General features: G+C 44.7%; 2 long non-coding RNA genes across 2 annotated transcripts; both read right to left on the reverse strand.

Annotated features, from left to right (window-relative positions):
- Nucleotides 1-1914: 1914 nt before the first annotated feature.
- Nucleotides 1915-20054, reverse strand: LOC310669741. The gene is made up of 2 exons (XR_014507344.1): nucleotides 19629-20054; nucleotides 1915-4161 (listed from the first exon to the last, which is right to left on the reverse strand). It is a non-coding gene; the product is annotated as an uncharacterized lncRNA (long non-coding RNA).
- LOC310669782 lies at nucleotides 7305-16886 on the reverse strand. The gene is made up of 3 exons (XR_014507384.1): nucleotides 16274-16886; nucleotides 8442-11355; nucleotides 7305-8292 (listed from the first exon to the last, which is right to left on the reverse strand). It is a non-coding gene; the product is annotated as an uncharacterized lncRNA (long non-coding RNA).
- Nucleotides 20055-20112: the final 58 nt, after the last annotated feature.

Raw genomic sequence — 20112 nt, forward strand, 5'->3', positions numbered from 1 at the left:
ATTGTTGTTTCTTTATTTTTAACAGTCACTTCAAAAAATCCCAAACCTCATTAATTCAGTCTTATTAACCAGGCACAGTCCCAATATAAAGGTAATTCAGACTTCCGTATTTTACACCTTTACCAATAGTTTCCTCTTTTTTAGCTTTTAACTTTGAAGGGCTTCTGTCCCCAAAATTATGATATGGCCTCCAGATATAACCTCTCCACTGTATAATCCTTGTTTAAGTTACCTATCACACTCAATTAAACCACTCTTCTTTAGAGTCTTTTTTAGAGCCTTCCGGGCCGTTTGGACTCTCTCAGCTCCGGTTACACCCCCCCAAGTTCCGGTTACACTCCCCAAGAAAAAAAAAAAAAAAAAGAAGTAGTAAAAAAAGAGGGATACAAAAAAAAAAAATGCAAAAGAGAAAAGTTAAACTTCCCTCTGGTTTTGATTTTATCTTCTTGCCACCAATTAGGCTAAATCCTCATATATATACAAATAAAGGTTGGTAAAATTAAAAAAGTATCCAATAACTTCCACAGAGAAAAAGACCAAAAAATGAAGAAAAAAAAAAACAAAACAAGAAAAGAGCAAAAAGTTAATCCACTGTTGGCAAAAATTGAGAGACAGCCCCCACCTAAGTCAAAAATCACATATGCGGAAAAGGAAAAAAGGGGGTGGAGGATATCGTTGGAAAACACGAATGCAGTAACCAGAGAAGGAGGAGTAAAAAGGAAAGAAAAAAAAAATTAACAGATTGTATTTCCCTTCTTGTCCACCTGGTGTCTATAATAAAGTGAGTCCCAACTTTTAAATTCCTCAGTTTTCCAGTCCAAAATAGTCAAAAATAATCATATCCAGTCAGTGAAAAAGTTTACTTTTTTAATCACAGGGAAGGTAGTCAAAACAAAGTTTTCAAGTTAGCTAATCTTCTTCCCCCTCCTTGTACTCCAGCGTGCATAGAGAAGAAAAAAGCGACCAAAATGGAGTCGGAAGCTTCACTTCCGTTACGCAGGACTTTCTTTTTTTAAAAAAAAAAGATGACTGAAAAGGGACACTGGTATATTTTCACTCCTCTCCTTTTATCCACCGTTTCCTCTCCCGTTACAAAAAGGACTTAAAGTAACCAATTATTAGTCCTTTTGCCCTCCTTTCCAACTTTCTCCCTCTTTACGTTACTTTGTATCTTCTTAAAGTTACTTCAAAAGTTGGGAGGAAGGAGAAACTTTAGCCGCTAGCGACGCTCACTCATTAGCCAGCTTTGCTTATACAGCTGCGTCTTAGCCGATTTCAGTTGACAGCTGAGCTCTTTTGATCTCTCTTTAGTCTCCGAATCCTTCCTTACTGCCAGTCCACCTTTTTATAAGCTCTTAAGGTTCGGATTTCTTTTTTTAAGAGAATCCAGCGCTCTCCCTGCAAGCTCGGGGCTTCGTTTTCCGGAGATAGTTATGGCTTCCCTCCGCCCGCGCTTCCCCCCGCTGTACTCTTCGCTCCCTTACGGGAGTTACCTGACGGCCAGGAGGTCCGCGTTTCGGCTGTGCGGGAACCAGTGTATCTGGACACCCTCCAGGTACTTTTCGGGGGGCCACTGCGCCCTGTGAAACCCCCTTTTTGTCTCCGAAAAACACGGGATTTTCCGCTTGAAAAATCCCCGCTTGCGTTGCGATCGCGCTGAACCGGAAGTCTCTCCCCTCCACTAGTTTCCAATCCCAAGCAGACATTTAGCATTTTGTAGGTGCTAAAGCATGCACAGTCCTCACTGGGCTGCTTGGGAGATTTCCGTGCCCCCTTAAATCCCCACCCCCAAGTAATCGTTTCTATTTCTGCAAACCTTCTGCTAGCATGCCAATTCCTCTTTTGTTTCTCAGGATCCCTGAGATGTAGCCATGATGTTTGTGCATATTCAGTAATACAAAATGAAGTGCTAACTCAGTTATAAATATTCATCATTATTAGTATATATTCTGAAGGCTTTGGTGTTGCATATGCTACAATCAGAAGGATGCAAAGAAGATTGGCATGAATGATACCTACCCTGCTCTTCAGCTATGAAGGCTCTCATAGTGACTTAGTGACTGACATACAATCAATTTAAACAAGACAGTCCCTTAAAAAAAAAAGACACACAAGGGGACAGGGAAGGAAATGGGGGGTGGAAGCAAACTCAGGCACCTGTTCTCTTATAGCTTTCTAGCTGGCATAGAGACAGTTCAGGTGAAGTAGGCTTCCAGCAAAGTTGAGGAAATAGCTCTAATGAAGTTGTCACAAGGTGCAGAAAGTCAATGATCTCTCTGAAGATAAGAGGAGAAAGTGCTGATAAAGGGAAGTGAGGAAATACTACGGGGGCTGGTGTGGAAATGTGGAGAACTTCAGACTGGAAAAATTAAAAACAGAGAAACTGAAATTGACAGATTCGCCCATCTCTAATCTTCAGGTCAACTGGCTTTGTGCTCTGTTTTGTTGCGTGGGCAGTGAAAATAGCACATTTTAAGAACTTAATTTCCCTGTACATTACAAAACAAAGCCTGTTTGACTTCATTCCTAAAGATGCTTCTGCTGCGAGCAAATATACAGTGGAGCTGTTTCTAACAAAATCAGGCTGGTCTAAGCCAGGAGATAATCACAAATGACTTTACAGCTCCTCTGGTCTTTCTGCCCATAATGCCTGATTAACAAATCAGATCCCAGAACAGGTATACTGAACATAATAGCATCATTTTTTTCCTATTTACAATGCTCAGGTTGTGAGCGCCTTCATTTACATTACCATGGGACCATCCATGGACAAGAAGATTGTTATTAGTAGTATTCATTTTGTTTCTATTCCACTTTGTATTTTTAAGAAAAAATCTCAAAGTGGTTTACAACACATTAAAAAAACAAGTAATCCGGAATAAAACATTACTAAAGAAAGTCCAATATAAACTATGCATTCAAAGCAACATAATTAGTAGGAATCTAAAAGATTTCAAAATAAAACATTATGAAGGAGGTCAGTTACAGAATGCGCATTTAGCACAGTAAAGTTAACAAAAATAACACATTTCAAAAGAAAACATTTAATAAAGGGAGTCAAATATAAAATGCGCATTTAAAACAACATAATTCACAAGAGAATGAAGTATTATCATAAGCATAGAAGATACCTGCTGCTGTTCCTGCCAATGGTGGTTCATGTTGGGTGATGGCTGTGGAAGCTCAGGGCTTCAGTCCTATACCTCCTGTGCTATAACAAGTCTGTGCATGTGACTGTTAACCAGAAGGCTGGTGGTTTGCGCCCACCAAGGGATTGGCTGAGGGCAGGATTCCTGCATTGCAGGATCTTGGACTAGATGACCCTCTTTCAACTATACAATTCTATGAGTCTATGTGGAAGCCTTATTGATCTCAGTGGAACTTTCTTTGGGCTAGGAATGTATGTGCTTATGCCATAAGTCATATAAATCTAGGCTAAGGAATTTATGTGCTTGCCCTTTCAGAAGCGTTTTGCTATGCTCTCCAAGTTTAACTCTCATGGACATGCCAAATAGTTAAGCTGCTTTGTTTTTTGGTTTTTTTTATGTAGCAGGAAAAAGGAAGTGAATATCAGATCAGGAAGTGGTGGAGCAATTGTATTACTAAATGTGTAACTGGAGCAGAAGTCAGCTGAAAACATCTTGGTTTGGCTGATGTATTGGCTCCTGTCCTGAAACACTGTTTGCATGAACCAGTTTTACTTTGCTTTTTTGTCCCAAGCTGAGACATATTTTGCTGCTAACCTGCCTCTCTGAACTTTGATAGAAGAAAATGCAGATATTAATGAGTTCCAAAACCCTCTATTCTGAGTTCAAAAGCTCCTCACATTTACATCATACATTTGAAGCACCTGTCATCCCCCAGAGAATCCTGGGAACTGTAGTCTATCCCTGACAGAGCTACAATTCCCAGCACCATTCTTCATACTTGGGTGTAGGAATATGCATTGATTTTAAAAGAAAGCTTTACAGCAGCCTTCACTAACCTCTGACTGGAGCTGATGGGAGTACTAGTCTGAAACATCTGAAAGGCACCAGGTTGTCAAAGGCTGCCTTGCAGCAATGTGATTTTCATTTCTTTCTTTCTTAGTGCTGCTGCCTGTCCATATAAACTGCTGATTTATTTCCTGTTTTCTTTTTCCATATGCTGCGTCTGCAGAAGCTGGAGAGAGAGAGAAAGTGTTTTAAGTGTAGCATTTCAATGTGAAATGTAGAGTGGAGATGAGGATATTTCACACCTGCTTTTGAGAAAAGAAATGCATTTTGCTTTGTGGGTGCTAATTAGGTACAGCAAAAGGATGAGGAATCCCACCTGCAAATGACATGAACTGATCACAGGGGACAAAAAGAACTACTCTGAACTGCAGCCATTTTTGGTAGCTGATGTTTACGCAAAAAGATCTTAAGCAACCTCCAAAGAGCTCAAAACGGTACATATACCATATTTTTCGCCCTATAGGACACACTTTTTCCCCTCCAAAAATGAAGGGGAAATGTGTGTGCGTCCTATGGAGAGTTCCTGCGGGCTCGCAAGGCTTGCGGGCAGCAGCCTGCAGCCCGAAGCATGGGGCGCACTGCGCAGCGCGCCCCAGGCTTTGGTTCCCCAACCTGGTTTGGAGGCTGGCAGTGGGGAGAAGCATGCTTCTCCCCACCACCAGCCCCACAAGCTCGGAGGACAGCGGGGAGGCGGAACGCCGCCTTCCCGCTGTCCCCCGACCTGGTCTGAAGGTTGGCGGCGGGGAAAAGCGCACTTCTCCCCGCCGCCAGCCCCACAACCTCCGGGGACAGCAGGGAGGCACAGCGCTGCCATCCCACTGTTCCCCTACCTGGTTTGGGCTTCAGGCAGATATCCGCAAGCCGTGGGAGCCCGGCAGGAAGTCGCGCCAGTCTCCTAAGGCTTGCGGAGAGCTGCCTGTTCTGGGGGCTGGGGTCGGGGGAAGCTCGGGCTTCCCCTGCCCCAGCCCCGTGACTGGGGGGGGGAGGAATAATTTTTTCCCCTTTATTCCCCCCCCCCAAACCTAGGTGCGTCCTATGGGGCGAAAAATACTGTAGCTCAATGGCAGAGCATCTGCTCTGCATGCAGAGGATGCCAGGTTCAATCCCTGGCATCTCCAAGTGCAGCTGGGAGACACTCCTTCCTAGATCCCTGAAGAGCCGCTGTCAGTCAATGTTGATGTACCAATGGTCTGACTCAGTATAAGTCATCTTTCTTTCAGATGTGTTGGGCTGTAGCTTAGTGCTTTGCATACAAAACATCCCAGGTTCAATCTGCAGCACTTCTACTTAGGGCTGGGAATATCCCCTGCCTACAACCATAGAGCACCACTGCCAATCAGTGTAGACATCACTGAGCTGGAGAGACCAGTGTGTTCTGACTTGGTATATAAGACAAGGAACTGGGCACCTCCAGACCTGCTTTGCTTTAGCAGCTGCTGCATTGTGTGCCTTAAGACAATTGCTTTTAAACCTGTTATATGCTAGGCAGCACATTGCTTAAGGGGTTTGCAGAACTTTTGTACTATTGCCTTTTAACGTGTTGCTGTGGAAGCAAACTTCAGGGTCTGCTTTGTAGTGGTGGTGTTTTTTGTGTTGTTTTTACTAGAACTCCAAGATCCACCATCCAGAACCAGGTGCAAAAGACATTCATGTAGAATGCAAATATTCTTCGACTAGATATGTGTGTCATTCAATATTATGCAATTGGCATCAGGGGACACCCTGAAGCTAAATATTGTGTGTCTCTATCTGTGCGTGAGAGAGAGAGCTTTCTTTATTTTAGCAGCATCATTCACAAGAAGAGGGCAAGGAGAGAGGTTTTGTTGCTGTCATTCCTAAAACAACTGGGAGACAGAAACCCTTGCCAATCTACCTTCTGCCCATGCTGTACTGTAACCTTCAACAAGAGTCACTTTGAACTGCTTTTTACTATTGGGCCTGTAATGATTGGACTCAGAGGAAAGGAATAACAAATGTCCCTTCCTGAGAGATACCATAGAGCATAATCAGAAGAATCTGGGGTGGCTGGACCAGTTTGAATGAAATAACTCCAGCTGAGAGCAACATTAACACACGTTTCAGTTTTGCAAATTTGGAAAAGGCAATAAGCCCAAGGAAGGAAGTATTATACACCTATTTACTGTACCTTGGCCTTTGACACCTGAGATCTGCATACACATCATATATTTAAAGCACATGATTTCCTCCAATGACTCCTGGAAACTTTCCCCAAAGACTCCTGATAAACATGCAGGGAACTGTAGCTCTATGAGGGATAAACTACAGTACCCAGGATTCTTGTAAAGGGGGAAGTGCTTTAAACGTATGGTATGTATGCACATCTATATTAATTATTATTATTAATAATAATAATTTCATTTCTATATCGCTTTATAGGGGACGCGGGTGGCGCTGTGGGTAAAAGCCTCAGCACCTAGGGCTTGCCGATCGAAAGGTCAGCGGTTCGAATCCCCGCGGCGGGGTGTGCTCCCATTGCTCAGTCCCAGCGCCTGCCAACCTAGCAGTTCGAAAGCACCCCCGGGTGCAAGTAGATAAATAGGGACCGCTTACCAGCGGGAAGTTAAACGGCGTTTCCGTGTGCTGCGCTGGCTCGCCAGATGCAGCTTCGTCACGCTGGCCACGTGACCCGGAAGTGTCTCCAGACAGCGCTGGCCCTCGGCCTTTTGAGTGAGATGGGCGCACAACCCTAGAGTCTGTCAAGACTGGCCCGTACGGGCAGGGGTACCTTTACCTATATCGCTTTATACTTTTAAGAAAAATCTCAAAGCGGTTTACAGCATATTAAACACCAATAAAGCAATCCAGAATCAAACATTTCTGAAGAAAGTCAAATATAAAGTATACAGTCAAAGCAACATAATTAATAGGAAACTAAAATGTTATCTTAAAGATTTCAAAATAAAACATTACAAAGGAGGGTAAACTACAGAATACATATTTAACACAAAGTAAACAAACAAATCTTAAACATTTCAAAAGAAAACATTGCTAAGTGAAGTCAAATATAAAATGCACATTTAAAACAGCATAGTTAACAAGAGAATAAAACTGGTTTTAATATTGTATTTTTATATAGTTGCAACCCACCTTGGGACCTTATGTCAAAGGGCAGGTAAGAATGAGTGCAGATTTCAGAATCTATATCTATCTATCAAGAACCAGTGTGGTGTAGTGACTGCCTCTCTGCCTAATCTACCTCACAGGGTTGTTAAGGGGATTAAATGAGAAAGGGGAGAACCATGTACAGCACTTTGAGCTCCTATGAGAAAAAAGTGGGATATAAATGCATTGAATAAATAAATATTTTGTTTATTTTCAACTCAAATGAGGCTGCTTCCCAGCATTCCATAATAATTTTGAGTCTGTAACAGATGAAATAAGTGCAGACTTTTTTCTTCAGAGCTGTCACTACCAATGAGATTTTTAAAGAAGAAAATAAATGGGAGCCAGACTCTCCTAGCTTCTGTGTAGATCTCTAAATGGAAATAGGCTGGCATCCATCCATCATATGAGCAGTACATTTAGATTTGCAATGATGCTTTTGCTTCTAAATCTATGGTTTAATTACATGCTCCCTGCTGTAAAGATCTGTATTTCAAGCAGTGCATTTTTATTTATTTATTTTGTGTAACATGGCCGTTGGATTATCTCCAGCATTTGGGGCTGTGTTCTTTATTCGTTTGTTTTAATGCTAAGGAGCCTAATGAGCCCAACAAGGAGAAAGATCCTGTTTTCACTGTAATGATGCTCTGCCAAGCAACCCATTCCAGATGCAATGTGACTTTGGAAACCTTTTCAAAGCCTCCATTGTCATCTCAATACAAGTGTGTGTGTGTGTGTGTGTGTGTGTGTGTGTGTGTGTGTGTGTCTTTACAGCTGTCACCAATTGCACATCTTTGGAAACAGAGTCAAAGCAACTGGGTAGTGAATTGCACTGGTTTCCCTGCAGTGAAGCTCCCCCCATCCCTGCAATTACTACTACAAGATATAGTGATTGCCCCCAACTTGGGCAACTTTAAAGGGGGTTTAGATAAATTTGTGGATAGGGTTATCAGTTGCTACTAGTCAGGACCTACTGTATAAATTGCCTCTGGTATGACAGGCAACATGCACCTGAAGACTAGTTGCTGGAAATCATGAGTGAGCCAACGGCGTGCGGCGAAATTTTTAACAGGGGAACAGTTAGGGCCAGAGGCGCCAACTTGCAAGAATGATGGGGCGGGTGTCATGCATGTGACATTGTGATGTTCTGACATCACGCACATGAGCATCACACCTCCCTTCCTAAGCCAGCCAGAAGCTTCCTGGGCTTTGCAAAGAGCCAGGGCTCTGACATGATGCTGGAGTACTCCTGCTTCCTTCCAAAAGCTGGGTGGTCTTTGGGAAGATGGCAGGACAGATCTTGGACCCATCAAAGCCTCACACTTACCTCCCTAAGCTGGGCAGAAGATTCCTGGGCTTTGGGAAGGAGGCACCAGCAGAAAATTTAGGGGAATAGCCTATTCCCCTTATGACGACATGCCACAGGAGTGAGCAGAGTGCTGTTGCGCTCAGGTCCTGCTTGTGGGCTTCCCATTGGCATCTGGTTGGCCACTCTAAGAACAGGATTAAGGACTAGATGAGTCTGAACCAGCTAGTCTTGCCAGGTGCTCTTATCCATGTCACAAATGAGGATACTCCTGAGATGTGGAGGCTGGTCCATCAGGATAATTGAGAATACCCCACCAACCTTAGCCAGCCCTACACCTGCCTACCTCCTTATTTACATGCATCTCAGGGGGTGGCAATGGCTGTCAAGGTCTTCCTCCTTAGCTGCAGTGTTGCCTTTGTTGAACTGCAGAAGGATGGGAACAAAACTAGGATAAGCTGTCTCTGCTCCACCAGCCGTTTGTTCTGGCTCTATATATTGTTGGTCTCCCTGCCTTTTGCCCTTCCACTTCCAAAGGGCACCAGCCTTCTCTGCTCCTGTTCATATGTGAGAGAGGCGAAGGGGCAGAACCCAGGAGTCCAACAGAGTGGCACAGCAGAGCAGACAGTGGCGAAGTCAGCAGAATCAGATCTGCTACAAGCAGGAAGTGGAAGCTGGAGCTGATGGGAGTTGTAGTTGAAAACATCTGGAGGGCAGTAGATTGGTAGAGCATCTGCTTAGCATGCAGAAGTTCCTGGCATCTCCAGGCAGAGCTGTGAGAGGCTCCAGTGTGAAAACCTGGAGAGCTATTGCCTGAAAAAGTAGAAAATACTCAGCTAGATGGACCAAAGGTTTGAGTCAATATGAAGCTACTTTCTGTACATCTTTCTAGGTTCCCAAAGCCTGAAATAAACAAAATGGGATGCCTCTGGTTGAGGAACTCAGTGTCAGTAAAGGGTGGAGGTTAAAACTTGCTAGAACACCCATGGCAAGTTTGAGTGTTTAAAGGAGATAACAGTTGGGAGTGGCTTCTCGTTCAGAAGAATGCCTCTTAGTTGTACTGGCATTCCAGCTCTACAATTCTACGATTCTTTGATTCTATGATAAAGTCTTGGTGTCCCACAAGAGCAGCCTCACAATGATACACAACGGTGGAGCTGAAAGCACAGCACCTAGGAATAAGCTGCATCAAATAGCGCGCCACGCACTTCTGGCTAAATATGCATAGGCTCACGCTGCACAAAATGTTATCTTTTTCATTATTGAACAGCATCAGGTTTGACTTTGAGATGCAGTGATGGACTTTGTGCAAAGTGAATCTTGAGTTGTGAACAACATCAGATTCCTCCACATCCGTATGCTGAATTGTAAGATACTAAGCAATGAGATAAACTTTAAAGGATTCATTCAGGACCTTAACATCGCTGAACTGAATGGAGGGGCTAATAGCATTAATACCCCAAAACGGTATTGCTTCTGTTGTAAAGGGAACTTGGATGTAATGGTTCTATACTTAGGGCAAACAAAGTCAACGTGGTGCTCTCCAGATGTCATTGGAATCCAGCTCCATTTACCCCAGGCAATATGGCCAGTGGTCCAACCAGATCTGCAGAGCACTGTATTGGCTATCTCTGACTTAAAGAAAGGTGGGCTAAGAGAATGAGAATGAGATGAGAAAAGGGGGGGAAAGGGGGATGAAAAAGATGCCATTTGCAAGTTGCATTCTTCACATTCCCAATGAATTGCAGTAGAAAGGATATAATTTTATATGTTGCTATGCAGGCTATTATGTCTACAATAGAAACTGATAATGTGTGACAGCAGCTTATTTCTAGACCAATCATGCACTGGAGAGCTTATCATTTCTAGACAGACTGCTAAGATCCAGTTTTGTTGCCGCCAAATATCGTTTCCATCTGATTTGTAATTGTTTGATGGCCTGTTGTTTGTCACAGTCCAGGTGCTAATGGACAGATGTCCCTATCACAAGACCACCATCATGCTTGATTGCAGCTGTTCCTTCTCTCAGGGCAACTCAGCATTTATTTATTTAGCTACTGAATGTATTACGTGCATTCAACTGCTTTCTTTCCATAGTGAATTACAGAACTGGTTATCTTCATATCAAAGCTATACTCATAGTGAAGAATGGCAGAGCAGTGCTAGAAGACCTAAAGGTGTGATATCACATTAGCAAACTAAATTATTGTGGCCGTGCCCCTTGGTTCAGCAGGACTCTTCTTCACCTGCCTCTGACAATCACTTTCTTCTCAACTTTAAGATTGCCACCCATGTGGCCACTTTTGGCCATGTCCAGAGTGCATTAGATAATAGTTCAGGACCCACAGGTCACAAGGCCACACCAGATGAGTCAGGGCAAAGCTGTCACCACATGACTTGCCACAGCCTCTTCCTCACTCCCTGTTGGCCTTGGAAGAGGCTATCCATCTGATTTCAGCAGCCCCCCTGCTATCTATCTATCTATCTATCTATCTATCATCTATCTATCTATTTATTATACGAAAACCAAACTCATTATCCAAGAACAGAACCTTATATAGCTCAAATGGCACCAGACATGTTCATGGAAGTTCAAAGGAACCCCCCTGCAGAAATCATTTCCAAAACTACTCAATAAGGACTGAGGGATCCTCCAGATGACCTATTTATTGAGCATTCATCCTGATTACGGTAGCTTGCATAAAGCTTACATGGAATGTGGATGATATCCATTATTTATTGAGCATTGGTACTGGTTTGTTAAAGGGATATCTATAAGACATTGAGCATTTGTTCTACACTCATTCCAATTTGTCTGTGGGGCACTTATATGTTTTCCTGTTAATCATTTGTTAATTCCACATTTTCCATTGCATTTTTCTGCCACTTTCTGGACCGCAAAAAGTCCAGTTCTTTTTTTAAAGTGGATTTCTGGTGCTTTAATCTGTTGTGTATTGAGTCAAAGGATTTTATATCTGTATTATTATTGTCTATATTTGCATTAGGGTAAAGTAACTGCCTTTTGGTTTCAGGGGGTACAGCTACTATTGGTTCATTTAAACTGCTGTATTTGGATCCTCTGTCTTATTGGTTTCCTCCAAAAGGCAGGACTGTGATTGCCTGATATTGTTCCCTCCAAAATGTATCCTTTCTAGCTAGTCCCCTGTCCCTATAAATGTAGCTTTCCCCTCCTCAGTCTTCAGTCTTGTTTGCTGTAATAAAGAAGTGTTACTAGAGAACTGTCTCCAGCAGATTATGTCAAGAGAGCTGAAATCACAAACCCCACGTCACAACAACTGGCGACGAAGGTGGGATCCGGAATGCTGAGGAGCGGTTAAACGCAGCCCTGCCTCAGAGTCCGGATTGCAGCTAAGAACAAGACTCACTGGCCAGCTGAGAAGACGACCCTGCCACAGGACAATGGAGAGTCCAAGGGTATTGGAGCCCTTCCAGCCATCAGAGCCCCACACGTGGGAAGACTACGTCGAACGCTTCGAGTTCTTCGCAGTGGCTCAAGGGATCACCGATGCCAGCAAAAGAAGGGCCACATTCCTGAGCTACTGTGGGCCTGAGACCTTCAAGCTGGCCAAGGCATTGCTTGCTCCAGCGAAGCTAAGTGAGACATCTCTCAAAGATATTCTTGCCTGCCTAACAAGCCATTTGGCGCCTACTGAGACCAAGATGGCCCGGCGGATGGAGTTTCATGAGAGGCAGCAGCGTGCTGGGGAGTCTGTATCTGCATTTCTAGCTGAACTGCGGAAGCTCGCTCAGCACTGCGACTTCCAAAATCTGGAAGAGACTCTCCTGGATCGGTTTATCGGTGGTCTGAGCAGCAAGAAAGCCAGAAGACGCATCGTGGCTAAAGAAGAGGTTACCCTTGCTTCAGCCTTGAAGGAGGCCACCGCCACGGAGAATTATGAAAGAGAGGAGCTTGATGCCAGTCGCAAGGCCCCTAAGCCACAGATAGAAGTTGCGCATGCCATGGACGAGCTAGAGGCTACTCCGAGCCAGAGCCCAGTCCGTGGGGTCGAGTCAGTGCGTCAGGCCTGCACAGTGCACAAAGATCACCGAGGCAGGTGTCCAGGTTGTGGCGGAAACCATGAGCGGAAGAGTTGTCGTTTCCGGGATGCTATGTGCCGGACGTGCGGGAAGACAGGTCACATCGCCAGGGTCTGTAGATCGGCGGCGTTGGGAGCGACAGGAACACCTAGACTGGAGCATCGCAGACCGCCCACAGCAACCCATTTTCTAAAGGACTGCCACTATGTAACGGAGATCAACGGGAGGGTCGTGCAGTTCCCAGCGCAAGGCAAGGCACACGTCAAGGTGAAGATTGAGGGTCAGCAGTGCGACTTGGAGGTGGACTCCGGATCTGGATTCACTATCGTGTCGGACCAGACCGCGAGGACATTCTTCCCCAGGGGTAAGTTGCCCCCTCTGGAGCCCTTCCCGGCAACCTTGCAGTCATACTCAGCGGGCCGCATCCATGTTATGGGAATGTGTGCCGTGAGAGTTCAGTTCCGGGACAAACAGGCTGTACTCAAACTGGTGATTGCGAAGGGCAGTCGCCCCAGTCTCCTGGGCACTGACTGGTTCCCCGCCCTGGGACTGAGTATATCAGGGCTTAATTCAATCCAAACCTGCCCTGAGATGAGCGAGGCATTATGCAAAGAGTTTGCTGGTCTCTTTAATGGAAAACTGGGTTGTTATAAAGGGCCCCCAGTTGACTTCGAGTTGGACCCTGGGGTGGCCCCAATCCGACTCAAACCAAGGCGAGTGCCATTTGCACTGCAACCCAAGATCGAAGCAGAGCTGGATAAATTGGTCAAGCAGGGAGTTCTCTCACCCGTGGACTCTGCTAAGTGGGAGACTCCAATCGTCACGCCCCTTAAAGCAAATGGGGAAGTCAGGATCTGTGCAGATTACAAATGTACTATCAATAAGGCACTCAGGGGAAACTCATACCCCATTCCAGTCGTATCACATCTGTTGGCTAAACTGGCTGGGGGCAAGGTGTTTGCCAAAATTGACCTGGCACAAGCCTACCAACAGCTGCCAGTAACCCCACAATCAGCGGAAGCACAGACTATTGTCACACATAAAGGGGCGTTCAGAGTTAACAGATTACAATTTGGAGTTTGTGTGGCCCCAGGGATTTTTCAAGGGCTCATGGAACGCCTGTTAAGAGGTCTGCCGGGGGTCTTGCCATTTTTTGATGACGTTTTGATTGCTGGAAAAGACCCACAGGAACTGGTTGCGCGTGTCCGTGCAGTGTTGCTCAAGTTCAAGGAGGTGGGGTTGCAACTGAAAAAGGAAAAATGCAGTTTTGGGGTGCCAGCTGTGGATTTCTTGGGGTTTAAAATTGATGCATCAGGCATCCACCCCACAGATGCTAAGATTAAGGCCATCATCGAGGCACCACGACCACAGAACAAGACGGAGTTGCAGTCATTCCTGGGACTTATTAACTTTTATCATTCGTTCTTACCCCATAAAGCTTCGGTAGCTGAACCATTACATAGACTGTTGCAGAAAAAGAATGTGTGGCGATGGGGGCAGGGGCAGCAGAAGGCTTTTGACTCCTTGCGAAGAATGCTGAGTAGCGGGAGCGTCCTTGCTCATTATGATGAGTCAAAGCCGCTGGTCCTGGCATGTGATGCCTCTCAATACGGCCTGGGGGCGGTGCTGAGTCATAGGGAACTGGATGGGTCGGAAAAGCCCATCTCTTTCTATTCCCGTACGTTGTCGCCCACGGAGCGCAACTATGCTCAAATTGACAAAGAGGCGCTTGCAATTGTGGCAGGAATCAAAAAGTTCCATGATTATGTGTACGGTCGCCATTTCTCCATTGAAACGGACCACAAACCACTGTTAGGGTTGTTCAACCCGAACAAACAAACGCCACAAATTCTCTCCCCCAGAATGTTGCGTTGGTCTATATTCCTGAACGGGTTCCAGTACACCTTGACCCATGTGCCGGGGAAACGGTTGTGCCACGCTGATGCGCTGAGTCGATTGCCCCTTCCTGGCGGGAGCAATGAGGATCCCGCTCCAGCGGAGCACATAATGATGCTGGAAACACTTCCGGGGGCTCCTGTAACGGCTACTGATATAGCTGAGAAAACGAGGAAAGATGCTGTTCTCTCCCGTGTGCTCACTTGGGTGGGGAGGGGGTGGCCAGGTGGTCCGCATGAAGACAAATTCAGGCCTTATGCGACAAGGCAGCACGAGTTGTCCATGCATAAGGGTTGTCTCCTGTGGGGAGATAGGGTGATCATCCCAGCACCACTGAGAAACAGGGTGCTTGAGACGCTTCACATGGGACACCCGGGAATGGTCAGGATGAAGTCGCTAGCCCGATGTTATGTGTGGTGGCCTGGAATGGACCAGAACATAGAACAATGGGTACGAACATGTAAGGCATGCCAAGAGGTGCGGCCAGAAGTGGCCAGAGCACCAGTTCACTGGTGGGAGCAGTCCAGATCTCCCTGGAGCCGGCTGCACTTAGATTTTGCTGGGCCATTCCAGGGGAAGGTCTTTTTGGTTGTCGTCGATGCATATTCCAAATGGTTAGAAGTGGCGATGGTCCCTAGCATGGCATCAGCTGCCGTAATCAAGGTGTTGAGGCAGCTGTTTGCAACCCACGGGTTACCTGAGACCATTGTATCAGATAATGGGGCAGCTTTTGTATCCCAAGAATTCAGGGCATTCTTGGCTGATAACTTCATAAGAGGGGTCACATCCGCGCCCTTTCACCCATCCTCCAATGGGCAGGCTGAGCGCATGGTAAGAACAGCCAAAGAATCCATTGCGCGCTTAATGGAGGGTAACTGGTCAGCTCGCATCGCGCGAATGTTATTTTTGCAGCATGCGACGCCGTGTACTGCGACGGGCAAGTCGCCAGCTGAGCTGCTCTTGGGTAGAAGACTGGTAACGGTGCTGGATTATGTCCACCCGGATAAAATGCCAAACCATAATTCAAGAGCAACCCCCCAGGCTGAGACTGACACAACAAGGTATCTCGCCCCTGAAGATCTGGTCTGGGTGAGGAACTATTCACGAGGTTCGCGGTGGGTGGCTGGTGTGGTCACCCGGGCTAGTGGACCTGTGTCCTATTATGTAACCTTGGAAAATGGGCAAGTTTGGAAGAGACATATAGATCAGCTGAGGCGCCGGGCGCTCAGCAGGGAGGAGTCAGATAATTCATCCCTGGCTAACGACGCAGAGCTGCAAGACCAGAGTGAAAATGGCCCAGAGGTGCAGTCACCAGGGGCTTCAGCAAATGAACCAGGGTCTGCTAGTCCTCATGATGACGAGGTACAGGTAGGGAACCCTGAGATGTCTGGGACTCCATCTGTTCCTGAGGAAACCCCTATAGCAGCCCCTCTACCACAGGTAACACCCAATCCAGAACCGGCAACGCCTGTTGTCAGGAGATCAAGTAGAAGTTGTAGGACCCCACAGTACCTGAGAGATTACGTCTGCTGTGCTCACTAGGGGGGGAGGGGTGTTGTGTATTGAGTCAAAGGATTTTATATCTGTATTATTATTGTCTATATTTGCATTAGGGTAAAGTAACTGCCTTTTGGTTTCAGGGGGTACAGCTACTATTGGTTCATTTAAACTGCTGTATTTGGATCCTCTGTCTTATTGGTTTCCTCCAAAAGGCAGGACTGTGATTGCCTGATATTGTTCCCTCCAAAATGTATCCTTTCTAGCTAGTCCCCTGTCCCTATAAATGTAGCTTTCCCCTCCTCAGTCTTCAGTCTTGTTTGCTGTAATAAAGAAGTGTTACTAGAGAACTGTCTCCAGCAGATTATGTCAAGAGAGCTGAAATCACAAACCCCACGTCACAACATAATCCATTTTAATTGCATAAACCTAAAGTTTGGGTATGCAGTTTGGAGACACCCTGAATATGCTCAGTAGTTATATAATGCTGACTTACTTGGGGGAGGAGAGAAAACAGGATGGAGTATCCTGGAAAAGTGCTTGACAGTCTGGCTACAACTGTGGCTCTGTACATGACATATCCCAGAATCAATGGAGACTGTCTACTTGTTTTTTCTACACAGTCAGCACACAGTCTAGAGCTACAGAATATTTTTTACCCCTGGAAAGCACTTATTGAAACACTAGTTTCATTCAGAAAATAGTTTATTGCAGATTGATTCTGCATTACCCCAATTTGTTCATTTGAAAGCAGATGTAGACAAAACCAGATATGGGGTGTGTGTATCCACACTTGCCCAACAGCATTGTGGGTGATTGTTTAGTGTGCAAACACTTACACTTTGGAACTCCCTGCATATCGATATCAAGCATGCATATTCACTGAATTCTTTTTGGCACCTGCTACACTCTTTTTAGACAAGCCTATATAGGTGCTTAGAAAGTTGATGCGAATTTTAGCTTGTTTTAGTGGTTTGACTTTTTATATGTTCTAAAACTATTACTTCATTTTTTTCTTGGTTTTCTTGTTTTATCTTTTTGTAAACAGCTTTAAGATTGTTTTTGTTACATTCAAGAGGTGTAAATTTTATGAAATAAAAATATATATATATATACCAAGAATGAATCACCACTTCCTTCATTCACCTGGGACATGTGCAGGGAGGAAAATACATTGATAAGCTAACCAAGGAGAGGGTTTTAAAATACATTATCAAGTAACCACACCCACCTTTGCAGACTCAATCTAGATTGAAGGCAGCATGTTGAGGATGAGCATGGATAATTCTGGATTGAGGAAAAACTGTGCTTTTGTTCTGCAAATGGGTTAGTGTGTACAGTCTCTGAACAGGAACAATACAATATTTTGTTGCAGGTCCATTTATTTTATTTATTTACAACATTTCATTCATTAGAGTAGTAACAATGGAAACCACCAGGGTTTTCAATTTTTCATGTTTTAACATACAAATTTTCATTTTCATAGTGTACTGTGGTTATAGGGTATGTGATATGCGCTATGATTTTAAAACTCTCAGAGAAGTGCAGTTGCTAAATTTATGCCACTCCTCTAGTTGAGAAGAATTCTGAAATCAGCATGCTTACATTTACATCAGCTAGTAATTACAACAAACATGGTTAAATGGGAGCAAAACCCGTCTTTGGCAACAGTCTCAATTTCAAGGCTATGTTTTGAGAAAATTACAAAATTTCCTGTCAAAAAGGGAACTGAAGTGTGCAAATGGTTGCTCTGAATGAATGTCATGCAATGAACTCCTATAGGAGCATTGCATAATTTGGCACTTTACTGCTTCTTTTGTGCCTCTCAATCCTCCTCCTCCAATATTTTATCTGCTAGTAACACAGTTAGGGACTGAATTAAACCTCCTGCCCAGTTACCTATGAGACCTTAAACAGGGTACAGAATTTTACAGCGACTGAGGACACCTGCAGATTCACAACCCGATTTCATGATTGAACATATCCTCCCCCTTCCCCAGTGACTTTTCAACCCATGTGGGATTTAATCTTTTTTTAAAACAACAACAATGCATTTTCAGCTTCTGGGGGCACTGCTTTGGAGAAGGGCATACTGAAGGTGGTGTCATTATGTACATGGAAAATGATCAAGGAGCCCTCCAGAACAGTGGGAGGATTTTTGCAGGTGTATTCTGCAACATGCCATTAACGCAATAATAGCATATTAATAGTGGATTTGTACTGGACCATCCAAACATCACTCTGCTTTATTAGTTGTTCTGCAATGCTTCTCCAGTGCTGCTGCATTACTGCCATCTGAAGGGACACTCTTGCCAGAAGCTGAGTTGGAATATACCCCAGTTCAGCAAAGGTACCACCAAGGCCAAGAAGCTGCCAACATGGTTAACACACATAGTTAATCTATTGGAGGCAAAAAGGCATATTGCCCCCCCCCCAAAAAAACAATTTAAAATTATGATAATCAACGACTTATTAAAATAGATTATAAGCAGGAAACGGGCTAGGGTAGTGGTTGGACCTTTGGAGGAAAGGGAGGCTGCATAAGGGAGGAAAAGGAGATTTCAGAGACGCTGAATGATTTATTTGCATCTATATTTACTACAGAAGACGTAGGTTAGATCTTTGTGCCTAAACTTTCTAAAGAAAGGAGTCAGAGGAATGAAGTCAAATAACGGTAATACCTCTACGGCATATGGGCAAATTAAATGAAATCAAGCCACTGGATCCAGAAAATATCCAGATAAGAATTTTTAAAGAACTCAAATAGGAAATTGTTGATCTTCTAACAAAATTATGTAACATCCCCAAGAATGGCTTCTGTACCCAAGAACTGGAAAGTGGCCCGTGTAATGACATTTTTTTTAACACTTTCTGAAGAGATCCAGGAAACTACAGGCTGGTTAGCTTAATGTTTGTTCAGTCAAATCCTCCATGTTTAGAGGTATTATGAATAGCAGTTGCTTGGTTGGGGAGAGGAAAAAAATAGCAGGAAAGTGTTGCTATTGCCCTCATGAGTCCCAATGAGAGGGGAAGCAATATATCAGTAATTATGATGATGTGCTTGTGAGCTTCTCAGAGACATCTGGCTTGCCACTGTGGGAAACAGGATGCTGAAGTATGCTAGGCACAGGATCTTTGGTCTGACCCATCACGGATACGTGTATGTGTGTGAGATGGAGAGTTGGAGTGTGAAAGAGATGGATAAAACGAGTGTGTGAGACAGAGAGATGTAATGACTGTATGTCTGTTAGAGAGACGGTATGTGCACATGTCTACGTGTGTGAGAGAGAAACAGTATGTATGTGAGCATGAGTGAGATACGGAGGGCATGCATGTGAGAGAGATGGGAGTGTTTGTGTTTGTGTGCGAGAGAGAGGTGGGCGGCAGTGAGAGATGGATAGAGAATGTTTTCGTGTGTGAGATAGAGTGAGCAGGGAGCCTGTGTGAGAGAGGGATGCAAGTGTGTGGGGGGGAGATAGTGATGGGGGGTGTGTATTAAGAGAGATCAATAGAATGATGATGATTTATTAAATTTGTAGACAGCCCTTCATCCAACTATCACAGGGAAGTTCACAGCATAAAATGCAAAATGAGAACACAAAATGCATAATAAAACAAAGAGACCAATAACTCCACCCCCAACACATTGAAAAGGCCATAGAATGTTAATCAGCCAAACGCCTGGTTAAAGAGAAACCTTTTCGCCTGGTAAAAAAGAAGAAGGGTATAACAAAGGCACCAAGACAGCCTACCTGGGAAGAGCATTCCACAAACAGGGAGCCACTGCGGAAAAGGCCCGTTTTCATGTTGTCACCCTCCAGACCTCTCATGGAGGAAGCACACAATGATGGGTCTCACATGACGATGGCAGGATCCAGGTTGGTTCATATGGGATGAGGTGATCCTTGAGGTATTGCAGTCCTGAGCTGTTTAAGGCTTTATAGGTTGAAGCCAGCACTTCAAATTGGGTCCGGAAACTAATTGGCAGCCAGTGTAATTGGGCCAGGATCGGTGTAATATGCTCAAACTCTTGCCCCAGTGTACAACCAGGTAGCCAAATCCTGCACCAGCTGAAGTTTCTGAACTATCTTCACAGGCAGCCCCACCTACAACACATTGCAGTAATTGACCTGGAGGTTACCAGAGCATAAGATGACAGAAGTCCAAATAGGTGTACAACTGGGCCACCAGCCAAAGTGGATGGGAGCCACTCAGGGCTGCTGAGGCCACCTGAGC

The sequence above is a fragment of the Podarcis tiliguerta genome (assembly GCF_965153285.1).
Source record: "Podarcis tiliguerta genome assembly, chromosome: Z".
NCBI lineage: Eukaryota > Metazoa > Chordata > Lepidosauria > Squamata > Lacertidae > Podarcis > Podarcis tiliguerta.